General features: G+C 43.8%; 1 protein-coding gene across 5 annotated transcripts in view; it reads left to right on the forward strand.

Moving 5' to 3' along the window:
* The window catches only part of AKAP8 (A-kinase anchoring protein 8), an 816,848-nt gene that overhangs the window by 202,005 nt on the left and 594,693 nt on the right, over positions 1–20,150 (forward strand). The window lies entirely within an intron of this gene.

Raw genomic sequence — 20,150 nt, forward strand, 5'->3', positions numbered from 1 at the left:
TTTGGGGGATGTCAAGGCCAGCCTCATGGACATACCTTTTGACAGGACTTGTCTCTTCGGAGACAAACCAGACTCCACGCTGGAGCGCTTCAAATACTTGCGGGTTGTGGCCAAATCTTTGGGTCTCTCAGTGACAGCTCTCCCCCAGTCTGCCTTTCTTCCCTTTCGTGGCTATGGAAGAGGCATTCCACCGCACCAACCCTCTCAACCACCCTCCTACACAGCTTCCCAAGCAATGCGAGGACATGGACGGGGTGCATTTTGACCCCGTGGGCTGGTAGCCAGACATCGTCTGCCACCAACCCCTGGCAGTTGCAGCGTCTATGCCCTCCTAGTTTGGTTTTGCAAGACCATGGGTGCCCAGTTGAAGGGCGAATCCCACATCATCTCCTCCACTGGCAGTCCATAACATTGGATAAATGGGTCTTGCAGATCATTCAATGAGGCTACTCCCTCCCTTTTCAATCCTTCCCTCTTCCAATACCACCAACTCAAGAACGGTTGGTGGAGGGCCACTTATCACTGCTCTGAGAAGAAGTTACAGCTGTCCTGGCCAGGGGGGCTATAGAAAGGGTTCCAATATCAGAAGTAAACTGTGGTTGTTATTCCCACTATTTTCTGATACCCCCCAAAAAAACAAGGCCCTTTTCAAGACTTCCAAACTGTTGATCTCTTCCTCAAAAAGGAGAAATTCAAGATGCTCACTTTGGCTCAGGTCTTGTCTGCCCTAGATCAAGGAGACTGGTTGGTTGCGTTGGACTTCCAGGATGTGTATTTTCAAATCCCCATCCTGCCTGCCCACAGGCGTTACATGAGATTCAAGGTAGGCTACAAGCACTTTCAGTTCTCCATGCTATACTTTGGCCTTAGCATTGGTCCCCGGGTGTTCACCAAGGTGATGGCGGTGGTCACAGGTCATCTGCGCAGGTCAGAGGTTTTAGTCTTCCCCTTTCTCAACATCTGGCTCTTGAAGGCGGGCTCGCCCCAGGAAGTCATCTTCTTCCTCCAGATTACAGAGAACCTCCTGCTTTCACTTATGTTCACTATAAACGTGCCAAAGTCACATCTGACCCCTTCTCAGATGCTCCTTTTCATTGGAGCTGTTCTGGACACAGTCCAGTGTTGGGTTTTTCCTCCCAAGCAGCTAATGCAGGATTTTCAGGTTAGGATACTGATGTTTCAGCCTCTATCCTGGATTTCGGTGAGAATGACACTCCGGGTGCTGGGCTTCATGGTTTCCTGCAACCTGCTAGTGAATCATGCAATATGGCATATGCAGGCTGTAAAGTGAGACCTGAAGTTCCAGTGGGTGCAGCATCAGGGGGATCTCTCCGACATGGTCTACATCTTTGAGGGAACTGCAGTGACCTGCAGTGATAGCTCACAAATCGAGATTGGGTCAAAGGCAGACCCCTCTTCCTTCCCCAACCAAATCTGACAGTAGTAACAGATACATCACTCCTGGGATGGGGAGAACATCTGGCAGAAGTCTCAGGCGGAATACAGTCTCCACATAAACTTGCTGGAGCTCTGGGCGATTTGAATAGTGTTGAAATAATTTCTTCCGTCTGCCAAAGAGAAGTTAGTGCAGGTGTTTACAGACAACACCACTGCCATGTGGTAATGCAACAAGCAGAGTGGGGTAGTGGACCCTTTGTCAATTGGCTCTGCATCTCTGGACATGTATGGAATCGCAGGGCATAACCTTGTGGTTCAACACCTGACACATTCTCTGAACGCTAGGGTGGAAGAACTCAGCCGTTGATGCCTGGCGGATCACCAGTGGCATCTCCATTTGGAGGTGGCGCAAGGGCTCTTTCAGTAGTTTGAAGAACCTTGGTTAGAATTTTTGCCTCTACAGAGACTGTGCAATGTCAGCAGTATTGCGCTTTGGAGTTTCCAAGGTGGCAATTCCTTGGAGACGCTTTTTGCCTCGAGTGAAGTTCAGGCCTTCTGTACGCCTTTCCACCCATACCACTTCTATCCAGAGTTTGCAAGAAGATCAAGAATGGCTGGGCCCAAGTAATCTTTGTTGATCCGGACTGGGCATAGAGAGTCTGGTATCCTGAGCTTCTGAAAATGAGCATCGATCCTCCCAATCAGGCTGCCCCTTCGGAAGGATCTTCTGTTGCAGCAGCAGGGGAGGTTCCTCCACCCAAACCTGTCAACTCTACGCCTCCTTGCGTGGAAATTGAACTGAGACAGTTGATAGCTTTTGACCTTCCTACCAACGTCTATAAAGTTATCTTGGTGGCCAGGTGGCCCTCAACCAAAACATTATACGCCTGCCATTGGCAAAAATATGTAAAATATTGTACTGAAAAGTCTATCGACCCTCTTTCTGCTTCTTTCTCTGATATTCCGCTCTTCATTCTTTTCCCCTGCCCAGAAGAGATCTACTCTGAGCACTCTTAATGGTTATCTCTCTGCTCTGTCCGCCTTCCTGCGGCTGCGTGACCAATCCTCTTCATTTAAGTCTCTTAGGTTTCTCAAAAGGCTTGTACATATCTTTTCACCTTCGCCCTTTATCATGCCTTAGTGGGATCTGAACTTAGTTCTCAACTGTCTTATGTGTGCTCCCTTTGTGCCGCTGCACAATTGTCCCCTCCGGCTGCTTATCATCAAGACAGCCTTCCTAGTGGTGATAACATCTGCTCGGAGGATGAGTGAGCTGCAGGCTTTATCATCCAAGCCTTGTTATTGCTCTTTGTTCCCAGACAAAGTGGTGCTTGGCACCAGGGCCTCCTTCTTCCCGAAAGTGGTGGTCCTCATTTCATTTGGGGCAATCTGTCAACCTTCCCACCTTTTACGCTTCTCCACATCCCTCTAAAGAAGAGGAGCAACTCCACCGCCTGGACCCAAAAACAGCATTGTTGTTCTATGCTAACTGCACAAGAGTGCCAGGTGGACGACCAACTGTTTGTGGGGTATGATGGAGCGAAGGAAGGTCGGGCAGTACAGAAGCAAACTATTTCACGCTGGGTTGTTCTCTGTGTTAAGATCTGGTATGCCCTGACTAAAAAGCAGCCTGCTGAGGGCCCATTCCACCAGAGGAAAAGCTGCGACCACGAAGTTAGCTCGTGGAGTCGCAGTCCTGTACATCTGTCAGACAGCAACATGGGCAACACTGCACACATTTGCAAGACACTACTGCCTGGACAGTCAGGTCTGCAGAGACTGGCATTTTGCCCGTTTGGTCCTGCAGGACTTTCTAGTTTAGTCAATTTGTCTGCATCCTACTGCCAGGATGGTATTTCTTGGGTATCTTTTCAAAGAGAAGGAATCTGCAGCTAGAAGTCTCTATCAGAAGAACAGGTTACTTACCTTGGTTAATTCATTATCTGGTAAAGACTATATCTGGCTGCAGATTCCTTACACCCACCCATGCCTCCCCGCTTTGCGGACAGATTTCTGGGGTTAAGGTTGATCCCTTTCAGGACCCTAGTTTGGACGCACATTTATAAGTTCACTTCATGGCTCTGCGCTCTTGGCGTGGTAAGTTGTGAAAAGTAACTGATGTCTGCGCTCCTGGCGCCTGTATAGGTGACTGTGACGTCACTTCTGGCGCCAACAACACAGGTCGGAACTGAACGAAAACTCCTGGTGGCGCACAGGAGTCCTGCTCATGCAATAGTTTTCGGGTCCAGTCTGACCCGTGGGAAATTCAGAGGTAAGGAATCCGCAGCTAGATATAATCTCTACTAGACAATGTATTACCGATTCTAAGTAACTTGTTCTTCAGAGCAATTAGTTGGTTTGATTTGTGGAGAATATTTCATTCAGTGCCACAAATATGCTGATGACAAATGCATAGACTTAAATTGGGGGAAAGACTTTACATTCATCAGGAGAGTACATTCCAAAAATTACACCAACCCTGTTTTTTTGATTTAGTATTTCTGGTGATCATACCTTTCACGTGAGAACAATAGGACACAACAGTGCTCTTCAAACTAGGAGCATCAAGGATGGGAGAGAAAGAAGCTGAACAGAGGAGAGTGCATGGAGATAAAATTCAACATCGCACTGAATCAAGGGGACTCTTAATATCACTGTTTGTGTGATTAGTTTGGCTTTATATGAAGTTGCCATATCTTGACCTCTTGGTAGATCATGGTGTTTCCTTTGGTTCTGTTGTGAGCTTGATGATTTGCAGGCCTTGCTATTAGTGTTGTTGTTCTCTGGGCTTCCTTTGCTCTGAATTTCATTGCTTCCACTCTGAACTTGGCCATTATTCTGGAGGCCTGCTGACTCCTGTTACTTTTGAAAAAAAAAAAAAAAACCTTGGCTTTTACCTGAAGAGGCTTTCTGTACTCAGTACTGGATTCAACTTACACTGCTTCCCTCAGCCAGCTTGGGAAGATGTAGGAGAAAATGTTGCATGTTATTTGTGACGTTAACATTGCACAAGCAGCTGTTGATTCGTTGCCCCAGGAGAACATTAAAGGACCTACTTTAGGCATTTTTGCTCTATCTAGCCTTTCGAGAATTTAGAACATTCTTTGTGGGTCATGTTAGTTAGATAGACATGCATCTTTTTTTTGCTTGACAAAGGACGTTTGGCCAGTGTATGAGTATCATGTCAGATAATGTAACTTGAAGGTGAGCCAGTCTGGATTTTTTGCAGACATTCTTGAGTGGTATTTGTGATGGGTTCTTTATTGGGAAGGTGGGGGGGGGGGGGGGGGGGGAAGTAGAGTAATGTGGATATCCTGTAAAAGGCCAGTTCCTTTTGAGAGAGACTGAGGAATGTGGATTTTTACCAAGTTGACCTCTGAGTTCATCCTCTAGCCTTCATCAGTGGGTCTGGCTACCTGATATGGCCATGTGCCAGGGTACTTCTTATCTTGCTGTGCCCCATGGTGTCAAACTGAAGTTCAGATGGTTGTTCAGGGACAGTGTGAAGAAGGGGGACCACACTAGCTATTATGTCTTCTATTTAGCAAGCAATGATCAGATTGGTCCCTCAGGTCAAAGATATTTATTCAGGCCAGTTTTTGGTCAGTTATCATTTTTCCTGCTTTTGGTGACCACTGCATAAATTTGAATTTGGAGATGTTAAGTTTCAATTTTTGTTTCACAGTATGTGGTCATTTATTTTTTGTGTCTCACCTTCGAATAGCTTTAAGCTGTCTGTTATTGAAAGACCTCTTGTGGACCGTACAGTGGGCTTAGAGCCTGCTCATTGCTTTCTTGCTACTCGCATGTGTTACTTCTTATTCAGTGGCTTTCCTTCCCTTTATTGTATTACTGTAGTTTTGGTTGATGACTTGTATCCTTCAGTAAGAAAAAGAGAGGGACTAGGAGATACTGCCGGTCCAGTGTACAGTCTCTCAGAATGTGATAATCAAAACAGACTAGACTGTTTCTTAAGTTGTATTCCTCAAATCCAATTGCAGAAGAACACGCGTGCTTCATCATCGGAAATGTTCCTTGTCGAGCTGGCGCAGCAGTGTACAACAGACTCCTCAAGGGGGCTCTTTGCTGGAGATCTGGAAGCTATAGGAATGCTGTGAAATCTGTGTGGTCTGGTGAAGGACTGGGAAAAGTAAATCTAAAATTGACTAAAGACACTAGAGTTGCTCTTTATTCTAACCTGAAATACCTATGTCACGATTAAAAACAGAAAGTGGGAGAGGACTGTGGAAAATAATGTTCCTAACCTCCCTACGTGAATCTGTTTATGAAAGTACTACAGAGTGTTGGTCGACATGTTTCAAGCCATGGACATCCCTACAAATTGGGCTGTGTCTTCAGGACCAAAAAAACAATTATACCTAGTCCGCACAAAAAAAAGTAAGTATGCTCTCAATTTAGGGATGTATCATACAGGTGTTACTAACACTAATGTATAGACTTCCTATTAAAGGTGACCTGAAACGATAACGCAAAGACGAATCAACATGTAATAAATGTAAGCATTCCAAGTGGACAAAACTTGTATCAACCACAGGTGGTGTCCACATGCACACACTTTGTGAGCAAACTTACTAATGCGAAAATGCCAATCTCATGCTATCATACCATCAAATAGGTGATAAGCTGAGAACTATGAGTGAATGTTTTCAACCTTAGAATTACTATTGAACAGATTTTTGTTATGACCGTTATATTTGTGGGTACAGGGAAGTGATAAGTAAGTATTCTCTTTTAATTACGATTGTATGATTTCAAGTATAAAGACATGTATGACCTTCATTTAGCTCTAACCAAGTCCTAATGGTATATAAATGTAAGCTCATTACATTTTACACACAAACTTTGTTATTATTAAATATAAAGAAATTGCCATCATTCTGAAGCCTTTGGTGGGGGAAAAACAATCCACTCTTATTGCTTCTTTATCTGGTAAAGAAGATAATTAGATTCAGGTGCACACAATTGCTAGGTCTTCAAGGAAATACTAACACTTATCTATAAAATCACAAACAATCAGTTTGGTCTGCAGCATTTGCTTTGTTTCAACACCTTATACCTAGGTCAAAATATATTTGTGACAGTCTTCAGAAAGTAATTGTTGATGCTAGTCAGCCTGGGATTTGCAATGAAAAAACATCAACATGATGAAAGGAATGCTGAAATTAATCTCCACCACTGCCAAGCTGTCCGAGACTGCATACCAGGCCATCATTTTTCACCAACTATGCCACTCTAGACAGAGACCTGCCTTCGGCAAATCCATATCCATCCTTCTCAAATAGGAACAGTCGGCTTGAACTGCTTCCGGTTTGCATATTGCTGATGTTTAATCTGAGGTGGGATGTTGGGCACAGCAACAATGGACCGGGATACAGCCATAGTAACTACCAGAATAATTAAAACATTCCATCAATCACTTTTTTTGTATTCTTTGGGAAAAACTCTCTAAGTGCAACAGGTATGCCCCAATGTGGTCCAGTTCTCATCCAAGTGACAAGCGGCACCCAACTGAATAGCCCCAAATAGGCCGAAACTGATCTTGGGTTACTTGTGTTCCAGTTTGTACAAGACCTGCCTTTCAGTTTCGGCTGGACTGTTCATAATGGAGCAGGACCAAGGCTGATTTTTATGTGGCGGTCTCTAATCTGAGGAGGCATGGTGGCAAAAAACAATGGACAGGGATGTGTCCCTGAGTATTCACCAATGGATGAGATTTCAAGCATTTCGGCCATCACTTTTTTGCATTCTTCAATGGGAGGGGTTATTAAGGCATTTCCAAATAACATGCAGTACATCATTCCATAGACAGAAAGATCATTTTGAAATGGAGAAAGTTTAAGACTGTTACCGGTCTACCCATGATTGGGTGTTTCAGGCAAATTCACTTCAAGATCAGACCATATGATGCTCCTAGAGACCACACCGAATACTGTAGCTGCATCCAAAGATTTACAGGTTTCTCGCAATACAGTATGTTTTCAGTTAATTACTCTACCATTTAAAAAAAAAGAAAAAGAAAAAAAACTGTGACAAGCCCAGGACTTCTGCCTAAGATGGCATTGAAGCAGTAAGTCCCGCCTGCTGCTCTGAACTCCCACCAGGGCTTGACAATCCCTGAAGCAATCTGTTCCTATGGAAACCCATGGGAAACAATTCAGGGGGGTGAGAAGCCACTACCAAATTCTGGGACCCTTCTTTAGCAAATAATTTATGTTGGGCCTCTGAGAACAAAATGGCAACCTCCTGTTGAAACTAAGAAGACTTCTGTTAGACAGGAGGATGGACGTAGGGTCTGCCTTTACCTGGGGCACCAGCCGGGAAATCAAGTGGTACTCAATGGGAGCAGGCCTCTGGGTGTGAGGCTTGTGCCGCTGCCTATGGGAGCTGCACAGATCGCCTGCAGAGGAGGCAAACCATCCTGGGAGTGAGAGACCAGGACGGGCGACTGGGACCTCCATCAGACTGGAGCAATGGTACAGATAAAGCCCCCACCCTGAGGTAACGTAGAAATGGCAGAAGGACATCCCATCATACCTGAATTTGGTTGGCGCAAAACCAAATAGGAAGTAAGAACCGGTCTAAACGCCGCATGAAACAAAGCTGAGATTGTGGGTGCTTCCCACACTTTCCTGAGAGACTTGTCCGGAACCCCAACGAAAAAAATCCAGCAATCATGTATTTCATCAACAAGATGGGAGCTGCATAAACATAGCTGGGTGACAACCTTTAGTTCAGCCACCAGGCTGCTAAAGTCCCTACACAAATCAGGATCGCAGCTTACCTTAGGAAACATTTGGGGATGGAGTGGAATATCAGTGGATCATATGCTTTCCCCTTCAACAGTAGCAATACATATCATGCCGAAACAACTACAATGCAGTAGAGGAGAAAGAGAAAGAATTACAAATGTTTGTTACTGAGAGGTCAGAACCAGATTCCCCACAGCCCACTGGAAATGTAATTCCTGAGACAAAGCGTGCTAACCAAAGAAGGTTTAAAGGCATGTCTGGCAGACTTGAAAACAGATTTAGAGAAGACCTTAGCAGATGGGTTCTCTGAGAACTGATTTGGCAAAAGATATTGCATATATTTGACCACACATGCAATCTCTGAATCAGAGACTGGAATCCACATTGTCAACCAGAAGCAAACTAAGCAGCGGCAAGCCTTTATTTAAAAAAAAAAAATATATATATATATATATATATATATTTTTTATTTTTTAATAAATACCTCTTCAGCACTCCTGGAAACACAAGCCAAACTACTGCAAGATAAATGCATGGTGAACAGTTCACATTCATAACTTGAAGGAGTTAAGGGGGAAAGTGTCTATTTGTGCCTGGAAAATATCTTCAGTGAAATACTCCAGAACTCTTTTGGAGATAAAATAGACCGCTATCTGAGCACATAAAGTAGTAAGGAAAACCAAACATTCCATGAATCACCCTAGAGACATAGTTGTAAAGATGGCTGAATACTGAGTAAAGGAGGAAATGACAGAGAGCCAGGAGGCTAGAACAGATCCAAGTCAAAGGCATTAGAATTGTTCTTTTTCAGGACTTGACCTCCACTACTCTTGAGAAAAGAAGAAGCATAAAGCAAATAGCTCAACTACTTAACCGAAACTAAAGTACCAGTGGACTTTACTGACAGCTCTACAATTCACCTGAATAGTCTCAGAAAAAAAGTATGACATTGAGGAAGGCTTTAAACCTTTGAAACCTAAGAAGCCCATCAGTAGGAGGAGCTATCCAAGCCTCCCTGAGGGTGAAAGGAGAAGAGAGCTTCAACACACAAGACTGATACACCACTTACACAAAGGGACACATTCATGAAGAACAGGCAGTTATCATGTGAAGATAGGTGCATTGATAAGCGCTGACTCTACAATAGAAGAGCAGGGAGCAGAATTCCAGAAATGAGGACAAAGGAGAGAAGGGGGTGCTGAATTGGTGATGTAATACATGACAGAAAAAGAGAATTTGGTGCAGTCATTACTTGGAGTGAAGACATTTATTGTAGGGTCGGGCGTTGGAATTTGGAGTCCCGAGGGAACAGGTAAAACAGACTCCTACAGAGCTAGTTTCCAAATAGTGTTAGATAAGTCATACATCTTGAGGAGTACTAGAAGTGGTAGATGTAGTGGGGAAATTAGTTGAATTAGTTGCTGTATTTGTTACCTCTGGTGATACAGAGGGATCCTCATTTATTAACAAAGCTTCTGAGCACTGCACATCTCATGCAACATTCAAAGAGACAAACATATTCCAATTTATCTCACTAGATATCAGGCAATTAAGTCTCCTTAAAAGAGGTGAAGATTTGGGGACTATATAAAATGGCATAATCCAGACCTTTTCCTTTCAGGAGACCTCCCTACAACATGAAGACACATTTAGAATGAAACATGGGACACAGTCCATGCAGGTTTGGGCTCAGGAGCCTCTAAAATGGTAGTAGTGGGGATACTGAGTAAACAGTAATGAGGGACAAACTTGTAGTGATTATGGACCAGGAAGTATGTTAGTTAAATGCTCATATATAGAGAGCCCACCGATCCACAACTTACATAAATAACTACGCCCCTAGTACAGGCCAAGGATCATTCCTAAGAAATACTGTTGAACGTATGGAGAAAGCAGCAAGCAAGGTGATACTGGGAAGAGAATTTAGTCTGGTGTGGAATCCCAATCTTGACAGAACTAACTCAGTTGGTCAAAAGACAGGAGTGGCTTTGAAATAGCTGTGAATACTAGTAGCAAACTAAGGCCTGGAAGCAGAATGGTGAACCTTACATATAGATGTAAAGTATTTGTATTTTTCTCCTATGTTCATAGATGTGGCGTAATGGCCTGAGCTGCTGACTTCGGAGCTGGTGGAACCAGGTTCAAGTCTCCGCATTGGCTCAGCATCCTGTGATTCTGGGCAGATCACATTCACCCAAAGCAGACAGTTCAGTGCCTTGATACCCTTAGGGTGATTTGACTCGCTTTATAAATCCTGGATTTATAGTTTGTACTTGCAAATTGACTTTATCTTCATGCCTCAAACCATGATGCATAGGCTGCTCTAGGAAGATATGTCAGATAGTTAAATATTCAACCATGGGCATATATAGGCTCCGTGGGACCACAGACTATTTCAACTAAAACATGAAGTTGAATTATTTCAAATAATACAGATCCAATAACGCAATATTGGTGACCCGATAGGACACCTTTAATGCAGCAATGGGTGGAGACGCTATTCCAGCAAAAGCTGCATAAAGAAGAAAAAAATAGATCACAGGAAGTCAGATTAGTTGTTGAATTGAAACGTCTAAAAAAAAATAAAAAAATGGATAAACACAACTTCCCCCCCTTAACAATTGTAGACAGCCAGCAGTATTACGAGGGCACCTGAACAGCTGAAGATCAACCTGAGAAGAAAAGACCTTGTGAAAACTAGGGCCTAACTGTTATGAAAAAGGTAATCAGGTATTGACTATCCTGGCCTGTTAACTGTGATCACAGCAAACTAAAAGATACATAAAAAAGAGCTAAGCTGTACCCACAAAAGAGCGAAAAAGAATGAGCTAAAACTGCAGAATCTCCAAACTCCCCCTCTTCTCCCATTGAGAAGAACTAGACCAACCAACTGCCGTTTGAGAGATTAAAAAAGCGATAAAGGAAATGAGTATAGTGAGAACTCCAGGCCAAGACTGATTTACTAATCTATTCTATAAATCCTTTCTCCCATGCTTTTAACTCATTTGACTGGGCATCAGGGGTCACCACCTCAGTGCAACAGGCAGCTATAACGTATATCCTTAAACTGTTAAAGGGACCCAAGCAATGCACATTGTGTAGGCCAATTGCCCTGCTAATCATGGATGTCAAAACCTTTACCAAGGATCAAGCGAATAGGCCAGTGAACGTCATGCCAATTTTGGTGGACTCTGATTAAGTGGGTTTCATCAAACATACGCTGAGGAGTGATAACATACAACATACAATCACCCTTCATCAGCTAGGCTAGCTTGAATCTGGTGGCATAGCAAGCTCGGGACCCACGTCTGGGCATACCCTCCCATTTGGGGGTGACAAATGCAAAAACAACGTATGATGGACGGAATGCAAAACAAATCAAACATTTACCCCCCAGTGACAGATCTGGGTTTAATCCCTCGGTTGTTTTGCTTGCCGTGCCATGCCATTCCAGTTTAGACCCAGCCATATGCAAATCAGTCTTGACCCTCTTCCCCATGGGGACAGTCCAACCTAAACTGCCAGGCAAGGTCCTCCCATGGCATAGTGAGCAAAAGAACGATTGATTAAACCCAGATCTGTGACTGGGGGTGAGTGTTTGCATTGTTCACCACTCCGTCCATCATCCTTTTGTGTTGCTAAAGTTGCCCTAAGTGTGAAGGGTATGCCCAGACGTGGGTCCAGTGCTCACTATGCCACTGGATTCAAGCTAGCCTAGCTGATGAAGAGCGATACCTTTAAACCGGTCCAAGGATGCTTGTTTCTGGTCCAGGGAGGACCTGCTTGGTATTTCGGGCTGGACTGTTCCCATGAGAAACAGGGTCAAGACTGATTTGCATATGGCTGGGTCCAAACTGGGGTGGCATGGTGAGCAAAAGAACGATGGATTAAACCCAGATCTGTGGCTGGGGGGGGGGGGAGGTGGCGGAGGGGGCGAGTGTTTCCATTGTTCAGCACTCTGTTCATCATCCTTTTGTTTTTGTATTTTTCTATAAACAACTGTACAGAGGTCTCCAAACTTTTTAATGGCGCGCCCCACCCCCCAGTTGAAAAATAAAAATCATTGGCCCCCCCCCCCCTTAGAATTTTTCACAATTATTTTATAAACATGGCAATGTTTAAATATGTCTAAGCCTATTTAAACATTGCAGTTAAGTACTGTTAGCTTTTTAAAACTGCAATAACATGCTTCTGCTTAAAACAAAGGCCTGTTATCTGTATAATATTTATTTTGGCCAGAGTCTGGGGCCCCCCCCCTGGGATCGCCCCCCAGTTTGAAGACCTCTGAAACAACAGCTTATGAGTGCTGAAAATACAAAGATTCAAATTCTTGAATTCACTCTCAATTTTAGTACACCTATATTAATTCAACAAAGCAGAAGCTCCAAATTTAGTAGGCTGGGCTGCACACAAGAGATGTACTTACGAGCTGCTTGTTGGTGAAGCCTACTACAGAGCAGCCAACTTAAAGTGATTATTGAATGGTCACCCACAGAAACAGAAAATAAGTGGATCCCTATGGACAGGGCAGTTGTGGGCGGGTAACTCTGGGATCGTCCCCGGTTAACAAAAATAAATAAATAAATATATAGCAATATAAAAAAAGTATTTAAAATCTGAGACATAAATTGCAGTACCTCCAACTGCGACATTTGCTTATGCACCCTTTGAGGAGGCTAGCAACTACCAGTGAGCTGACTCATAAGGAGATATTCATAAGAACCTATTTAGGACCTAGAGGGATGATCTTTGGTATTTATAAGCTCCTTAAAGACAATCTATAGCGGAGTGCCGTGGAGGTATCGGGTAAGGTGGTCACAAATATTGAATAGAAAGATATCTGAAGAAATCTGGACGGAGACATGGTTTTTTTATATATATATATATATATATATATATCATCCCATAGTTTGCTTATGCAATCCTATTTCAATGATATGCAAAATAAACCCCAGAACAGCTGATGATGCTCAACAGAAAATGGCACTGTGTTCGTATATGAGGGAAGTGTCCCAACATCACTTGCTTCTAAAAGGTGGCACTGAGCCATATAAAATGGGGTAATCACACAGTGGTTTGGTAAACTTTGTTAACTATTAGCCAATGAAAACTTAACCCATGACCTTAAGCATACTGAAAGGAAATTGTCTAAAAATGTGGTCTCCCTTATTAAGGTACATGTTGCAAATGGAACATCAATGCTTTCTGCCACGTATTCATTGGGTGCTTTAGTTGCCATGGTCGTTGAATATCTTTGATAATGATAGCTGAGTTTTAAGGGAGAGTTGGATGTTATGAGCATAAGCTTTGTCATGCTAATGAATGCTATGATGGCACAGCTCGGAGTACTGAGGAACTACGGGATGTATAGGAGGAGTACTGCAGGAATAGCTTTTCTATCTTTGATAATATTTTATATATTTTTTAATAGTAGTAAAATATTTTATTCAGTCCCTTTCAAGACCATTAAAGCAAAAAAAACAAAAAAACTGATTAAGTTAATAAAACATAAAAACACACAATATTAAAACAAATAATATTGCAAATAAACTTGGACAAACCCGCCTTCCACCCCAACAATAAACATACAAACAACCACAAATACATAATACCCCAGACAGCCTAAAACCAATAAAAAACCTAAGCATCTTGATCGTTCACAGAATAAAGTGCATTGTGCGAATAATTGACATATTCATAATCGGACTCCTCCCCCCCCCCCCCCACCCCCCGCATCTCACAATTTCCTCATTCTCAATGGATTCCCCTGCAACCTCCACTTTGACTTCTGGCCACTGGAACTGCGACTGGACCCTCCAGGAATCAACAACGCTGCAATCATTGGAGAAGACTCATCTGCAACTTTGTTTTCACGGTTCTTGACAGCTTTGCAACATTTCCCTGGCTGTGTATCTTCAGAAGACAGCAACTCTTCAGTCTCTTGGAGTGAAGGAGTCACTCCCCTGCATCCCCAAACACCTGCTGCAAATGACCACTGGCTGCAGGGATCTCATCTCATCCTGAGCTGTGTGGATCCTGCATTCACGAGTGGTGGTCCGGAGTAGTTCTCTTGGTCCTCTCTGCCAGCTGTCCAATGTTGGTGGAGGTAAGCCCTTGCCTTCCCATGCAGGACCTCGTGTCTTGCAGCTGCCAAGGCCTTTTGTAGCTCCAGTCCCAGCACCCCTTCCTGCAATGCTCAGCCCTCTGCATGGTTCTCCTTTGGCATAGGATCCTTTTCTGTAGTGCTGCGTGGGCTCCTTCTGCATGGGTTGAGTCCTCTGGGGGCCTTGCTGGTCCCTGGCAACACCACTTTTCCTCTAACCGTAAGTTGGCCTTTGCCAAGGCTTGTTGGTGGAATTCCTGCACTGACACCCGTCTGCAATCGTCAGTCCAGCGTGGGACATCTTCTGCATCCATCAGGAACTCTTCTCTGGCTCCAAGGCTGCAGTGCTTACCTGTGCTTTCTTACAGTCGACCAGCTGCAAGTACAAGCTGGGTGGGTAGTAGCTCCTACTCCTCCTTGACTCCACTATGACTTTTGGACTTGGTCCCCTCTCTTCACAGGTGGTCTTCTTCAGGATTCCACTGCCGGTTTCTTGCAGTCTTGTCTGGGTGTCTTCTTTTCCTCCTTTTGGATGGTTTGGAGAAAATCGAGTGATTTACTACTGCTTTCTTGGTCGCTTGGGTGGTGGTGTTTTGCTTACCTCTGTGGTTTACTAGTACCCCGAGCTCCTCTCTACACATTACACTTACCTAGGTGGGGGTCCTGTTTTCGCATTCCATTTTTTTTAGTATATGGTTTGGGCTCCCCCTAGGGTCACTATTGGTTATTGCTATTTGCACTGTTTTCTAACCTTTTCTATGCCTTTTTCTGATTGCTAGTGTATATATTTAGTGTGTTACTTACCTCCTATTGGAGGGTGGCCCTTCTAGTATTTTGTGGTATTGTGCTCCAAAAATAAAGCACCTTTATTTTTGTACAACTGAGTGTTTTCTTTCATGTGTGTTAGTGCTTTGTTACTACAGTGGTATTGCATGAGCTTTTGCATGTCTCCTAGATACGCCTTGGCTGCTCATCCACAGCTACATCTAGAGAGCCTGGCTTCTAGACAGTGCCTACACTTTGCTAAGAGGGGATACCTGGACCTAGTATAAGGTGTAATACCTTAGGTACCCAACACACACCAGGCCAGCTTCCTACATCAACATACAAAGGTTAAGACATCAATCACAAGTGCTAAGACCAGGCCGGTATCTGTGGTGTAGATCTGACAAAATCAACCCCCTCCTCCACACAAGTCAAAGCCCTCTTAAGGATCACCCCGCACGTCACTTTTACAACCGAATCCATCAATGAGATGGGCCTATTACAGCTTGGAAGATTCCTTGAGCCCTTCATGTAAACAGGAATAATAATGGGCCTGGACCAAGAACGTGGCAAACCCATCCAAACAGCTAAATTGAAAACTCTGGTTAAAATCTGGCCTATAAACCAGGCTTAGACTTAAACAAATCGGGAGGTATGTCATCATGGGCGGGCGCTTTATGGCTTGTCATACCCTTGATTGCACGCTCCACCTCTGTGACTTCAGAACATTAAACTCTTAACACATACAGTGGCCACAACAGAAGGGATAGGTGATCCAACCTTTCACTCTCCCCTATAGATACCTTTAAAGTGCTTGACCCAATCTTCTGGGGCAGTGTGGTAAGAAATGTCACGGGTACTATCACCTTTAAACAGGGGGTGATTGACTACCTTCCAAAAGTGACCGCTATCTTCATTGTTCATTGTTAGATGCCTCCAGCTAATCATACCACATTGCCACTCTGAGTTTGCTGTTCCTCTCCTCAACCACCTGCTTGTAGGCTCTACGTCTCGTAGAGACATGGCAACGATCCCTGGTTGAAGCCTTGAGGGCACTCAGTAATAACTTGTGACAATACGAATTTTTTTTTTTTTTTTTTAATCAAACTGTCGAGGATTAATGTGGGTACATCATTTAGAAGGGATAGATTGACTTCCTCTTGTATAGCCTGGTAAGCACACCAAAAAGCCTCATCATCGGGTTGCTCCCCTAAACAAATTTAATTTTTTTTTTTTTTTTTTTTTTGATTGAGTCTGTCGTTTTAAGAACCAATTTACATGTAGTACTTTGTGATAGGGTAATATCAAAAAGACTACCAATGTCAACAAACATACAAAAGTGATCACTAAAACCAGAAAAACTAATGACATAAGAACCAAGCCACTCCCTTAACGGAGCGGAACAGGAAATATAATCTAGTGTAGCTTTCACCCCATGACTAATAAAAGTTGGGGAGAAATCACCCTCGGAGTCCAAATGTGCCTCAGTCATGACACAGACCAGATTGAACTCGATCAGAACGTAATTTAAACAGTCGCCTGTCCTCAAGATGCAAGATATTATAGCCACACGTTTGAGCATGTGACGAAAATGAGTGAATGGAGGGATGTAAGTTAAAATCTCCCACTAGAATTAAACCAACACTTACACTCTCCTTGTGCTCTATGTCCATTATGTGAGACCTGAGCGTCTGAAGTGTACCACAGAAGGAAGGGCCATTAGTCACATTATTATAGAAATTCAGTAATGCAAAAGTACCCGAAATAGCTGAAAAAACAAAGTGTTGCATATTGGGCGAGGATATAGGCCCTTTTCTGATGTTACAGCCCTGAGAGAAGGAAACCAGTGTTAAGCGAACTCCTGGATTCCCCCCACCCTCCCGGAAAGGGGACATGACCGGGTTAAAAAAGACATACTCATCCAGGTAAAAGGTGCACTCTTTGTCCCAAGCCTCCTGCAGACAAATCAACGAAAAAGGACTTGACATAGGCAACCAATCTGGGTTTTATTTTTTTTATTTTTATTTGCCTCTCACCCCGCTACATTCCAAGAAGCCAGCCTAAACCCCCACCCATCATATCTGCTAGACAGTAATGTGGAAGTTTCTAATGGAACCTGAGGGAGAAGCATCCCTTGAACAGCTTGGGGACTTCACACTCAGTGCAATCATCACTAAACACCCTAGTCTCTGGATCAGAAATATTCAGCCAACAAATCCCTGGGCCTAGATCACGTAATTGATAATCCATCTAATATTAACACAGGCTGACCTATAGATGGTTTTGTACTGGCCAAAGGAAGAGGAAGTCAATCCACACTATCTAACCCCAGGGCCTCCGACCCATTATTTGTTGCTAGCCCAAACTTGGTACCCTCAATTTGCATTACACCAGCAGCCTGATGACATCTGGGATTCCTAAGCGATCGAGTCGCAGTTAGACCCGAGGCCAGCCTATAAAAAAAACCTATAGGTAGGGCCTCAATAGAAGATGTACAGGCTATTAGGGGGACAAGATTTAGAACCATTGGGACAATGTCCTGTCTGTCAAGATTAATCTCAATACGATCCCCAGGACTGTTTTTGGAGGAGGGTCCAACCCAATTATCCATCCTAATCATTAGAATCCTGTTTGCCAAAGAACAACCTTCCCCGGGCCCAAACTTGACAACCAATGGATCACTTTGCCCCTTAATGCCCAATAACCTTCACTAACCCCTTTCCTCAACTCTGGGACGCCAGTAAGTATGGCGATATAAGGAGTCGAGGCAGGGGGAATGTGCAGTGTAGCATGTGTTGGGGTGATGTTGGCATAGGAGTGTTTGCAATGTGCCCCTCCCTCCCATTCAAGAGAGGACCTCTCTTCTACCTCATCCTTTACGTAATTTGCATCCCTAAATGAAGCCGACGTTGCAGGGTTATTATTAATAGGTTGTTTAGAAGGGCCAGAACACATAATTAAATTGCTTGGGTGACCCTGAACGCACCTCTGAGGCATTGATATTAGGCAGGGATATAGGGGTGACTGCAGGATGTCCACCTGTTAACAATAGTGCCGACTTCCTATACCCTTCAAGGGATTTCTTTTGGGGACAGCCGAATCAGGAGCTATAGCGTTCACTTCAGAGCCCTCCACAAAAGCACTAGCTTTACGAAAAAGCAGTATATTATTTAAGCTCGCCTCAATAACTGACAATTTGTCCATACATTTTGATATACATCAACTGCCACCTCAAAACAGAGTTGCACTAAGGGGACAAGGTTATGTCAGTGATTATAGCACTAGGAACTTTTGACTGCCACTACTACTCACTATGCGCACCGATGGCACTGACTTCCCCTTATGTTTGGCCCCTGAACAGCTAGAAAATAATCCCACTTTTTTCCTTTTTTTTTCTTTTTCTTTTTCTTGCTTAGAGACAGGAGGACCACAAGTGGTAGGTAAACCCCTGTCCCCCTTCTGCGCCAAGGATTGATGCACATCAACAAATGGAGTAAAGGTGGTGCTTGTTGAAGTTGCATCTCAGCCCTCTGTTTATTGGGACTTAATGGAGGAGCAACATCCTGAACTACCGATGTAGGACCCACAATATCAACAGGCGCATTGGCACGGATGTCCATCTTCTTCTCACAAGTCGTTATTTCATAATTGATCGCCCCAGCCACTGTGGTTAAATAAGGAAGTATGGAGGATCTAGAAAGTCCGTTACCAACGACGTCCTTAAAAACTTTCCCTTGACATAAACAGCCAGCGTCCAAAAAAAATCCCTTCTGCTTACCCATCTTGCAGTGAGTCCACAAGCTTGGGTGCTGAAACCAAACCCACTAAGAACCACTGGGGGACTTCAAACAGGTCCTGTAACAAAAGACCAAGAAAAGGGTCCTGGCCAGGCCTCTTCTGGACGCAGACAGGCCCGCTTTTTGTCCAGTCTTTGCCTGGGCACCTCCCGCGGGCTGGCTACCACACTTATAAGGGCTTCTCCCAGATGCCTGGCTGTGCACCTTTTTACTGCCCTGAGTGAGAGGAATGCTGGGGTTGTTGTTCCACCCCAGCGCGATGTGAGAGTCACTCCCAGGTAAGTCTCTGGTCAATGGACACTAGCAGCCAAAAAGCACGTCCAGCGCTGCGGGCTGACTCCCACACTTCTAAGGGCTTCTCCCTGATACCTGGCCCGGCCTCCCTTTTGCCACCTTGAGTGAGGGAAATGTGGGAATGCTGGGAGATGTAGTCACACCCCAGCGCGATGTAAGAGTCACTCCCAGGTAAGTCTCTGGTCATTGGACAATAGCAGCCAAAAGGCGCTATACTATTCTGTGTACACTTTATATCATCACAAGAACTTCATTTCAGCAATTAAGCATGACGGTAAAAGGGTTGATGGTGTGTGCCTCCTTTGCAGTTGCAGAATCTGGCCACCTTAAAGTCCATGAGTCCACCATGAATTCCTACTTATACGACCACTTCCAAAAGAAAGCGTGAGATAATCTGTACAGCAGCTAAAATGTAGCTGAAAGTAGTTCATGTGAGAGTACAGTGATAAAAAATACACAATAAATCTTCAAGAGAATAGGTGCAAAAGACTTAGGCTTTTACAGTGGCCAACTCAAAAGTCCAGACCTCAAACCAATTGAGATGTGTGTTGTGGATCTAAGGAAGGGCACTATGTTCACAAATGCCCTCCAACAGCAAGATGCTTGACCCGTTTTGCTTTGAGGTGTTGCAAAAGATTCTAACTTCTTACAAGAAACGTTTACTTAAAGGTATTGTGTTAGAGAGGGTTCCGCGCAGTACTGAATAGTGGGGGGTCACGTTTTCAAACAGGGCTTTTGGATATTTGCTGGTATTTTTGTTTAATAAATGTTGACGGGACATTTGTGTGTGTTGACGTATGAGGTTATATTTATCCAGTAACTTATTTTATGGGTCTTGAGCTCGAAACAGACTTCAGTTGAATCGAATGAGACTGTAATCAACCAGAGAATACTTTCTGGCTTGAAGGTATGACAAAATTAATCAATTTAGGATGAACCTGTGCCCTTTTTAGTATTTTTAGTATGAAATAGAACGAAATAAAGAAAGACCTTAGGGAAGCAAGTTTTTTATTTTATTTTATT

This window comes from Pleurodeles waltl, chromosome 4_2 (genome assembly GCF_031143425.1).
Source record: "Pleurodeles waltl isolate 20211129_DDA chromosome 4_2, aPleWal1.hap1.20221129, whole genome shotgun sequence".
Classification (NCBI taxonomy): domain Eukaryota; kingdom Metazoa; phylum Chordata; class Amphibia; order Caudata; family Salamandridae; genus Pleurodeles; species Pleurodeles waltl.